A 1,972-nucleotide genomic window follows, 5' to 3' on the forward strand; every position below is an offset into this window, starting at 1 on the left:
GTCCGCGGCTGCCGCTGGGCGCCCCAAGAGCCTGCTCTGCGCCTCTCCGGGCCAGGCGCCCGCCGCTCCTCAGCCCTCCGCCCGCCCGATCGCGCCAGCCCGCCTGCATGCTCGCCTGCCGGCCCGACTGATTGATTGACTGACCGCCTCCCGCGCCGCGCCCGGGGTGGCGGAGGGCGCCTGCCCCGGGCCGGGCGGGGGGGGTGGGGGCCAAGACGCCTCCCGCACCCCGGAGCGGAGGCTGTCGCCGGAGCCCGGGCGCGCTCCCGTCCCCGGCCTGGCGGGCGCGTCGCCGCCGCTCGGCTCCCCGGATGGCACGCCGCCCCACCTCGGACCGCTCACTGGCTGGGGGGGTGCCGCGGGCCGGCGCCGGCCGGCTCCGGACGACCCCTGGCCTCTCCTGTTCTTCAGCCGGCCTGGCTCAAAGCCAAGCCGGGGCCGCCCGCGCCGCCGGACCCCATCCTCGGACAGGCAGGGACACAGACACAGGTGCCCACGACAGACAGACAGACACACACACACACACACACAGACGGAGGGACACGGGCACTCGGAGCTGGGCCACAAGGCCTGTGGGGGCGAGGCAGCCACCCCGCCGGAGGGGCGCAGGCCCTGGAGCTGCCTTAGGAGCCCTGGCAGCCGCGGGCCCTGCAGCCACGGTGTCAGGGATGCCGTTCTGCCCCCATTCCTGCCCATCAGCCGAACCGCCGCGGGACCGTGTGCCTGTGTTGCGTGCGCGGCGCCCACGCCCAGGCGCGGAGCGAGTCTCTCTTGTGTCTCTTGCTGTGTTGCGCGCGGCCCTTTTCGGCATGGGTGCCGGCCGCCCCCGCGTCGCTGTGGCCTTGGCTGTTGCGGGGCCGCGGAGCGCGCAGCCCGGTGCCAACGGGGCCTGAGGCCCCGGGCGGTCGGGCCATCTGGTGTCCCGGGCCCGCGGAGCGTGGACGTCGTGGCTGAGGGCCGAAGGGACGGTGGTCCGCGGGGGAGGCAGGGCATGTCCTTCGGAGAGAAGGTGCAGGCGGGCCCGGGCCGAAGGTGGGGGGGGTTGCGGGTGGCTGGGTGGCTTGGAGGCTGGGGGCGGTGCCAGGGAATTGCTAGGGGCTGGGGGCGGGCCTGGGGGCGGAGATTGGGGCGGGGCGAGGAGGGCCCCGGCCCCGGCCCCGGCCCCCAAAGCCCCGCCCCGGCCCCGGCCCCCAAAGCCCCGCCCCGGCCCCCCGGAGGGGCTCGCAGGCCTGCGGAGACGGGATCCAGCCCCCGCCCGGCTCCCCCCAGCGACCGCCCCCTCCCCGCCCCGGCCCCGAGGTTCCTGCTGTCGCCCCGTCCCCTCCGTCGGCCGCCTTCGGGCCCCCGCGGCGCCCTGGGACGCGCGGCCGGCTAGGACGTGGGTGGGTGTGCTTGAAGGGCGGGCTGCGAGGGTGAAGGGCTTGAGAGGAAGAGGAGGTGGTGCATGTGTGTGGCCTCCTGCCCGTGCAGCCGGCGCCCTCGGTGCTCCGCGGCGCCCTGCGGTGCTTCCGGCGGGGCGGGGGCCATGCCACGGGTCGCCCGGAGGGGGGCGCCGCCGCCGCCGCCGCCGCCGCCGCCGCGTTGGTCGAGGGGGCGTTGGCGGCCAAGGGACAGACAGGAAGGCAGGCAAAAGGCCGAGGAAAAAAAGCCTACAGCACCCGGTATTCCCAGGCGGTCTCCCATCCAAGTACTAACCAGGCCCGACCCTGCTTAGCTTCCGAGATCAGACGAGATCGGGCGCGTTCAGGGTGGTATGGCCGTAGACGTCCGCGGCTGCCGCTGGGCGCCCCAAGAGCCTGCTCTGCGCCTCTCCGGGCCAGGCGCCCGCCGCTCCTCAGCCCTCCGCCCGCCCGATCGCGCCAGCCCGCCTGCATGCTCGCCTGCCGGCCCGACTGATTGATTGACTGACCGCCTCCCGCGCCGCGCCCGGGGTGGCGGAGGGCGCCTGCCCCGGGCCGGGCGGGGGGGGTGG

The 1,972-nt window shown here is 76.5% G+C and overlaps 1 non-coding gene across 1 annotated transcript; it reads right to left on the reverse strand.

Moving 5' to 3' along the window:
• Window positions 1-1,646: 1,646 nt before the first annotated feature.
• Window positions 1,647-1,765, reverse strand: LOC140597270 (5S ribosomal RNA). Its single transcript, XR_011999135.1, has one exon. It is a non-coding gene; the product is annotated as a 5S ribosomal RNA (ribosomal RNA).
• Between the last annotated feature and the right edge of the window lie 207 nt (window positions 1,766-1,972).

This window comes from Vulpes vulpes, unplaced genomic scaffold (genome assembly GCF_048418805.1).
Source record: "Vulpes vulpes isolate BD-2025 unplaced genomic scaffold, VulVul3 u000000724, whole genome shotgun sequence".
Taxonomy (NCBI): domain Eukaryota; kingdom Metazoa; phylum Chordata; class Mammalia; order Carnivora; family Canidae; genus Vulpes; species Vulpes vulpes.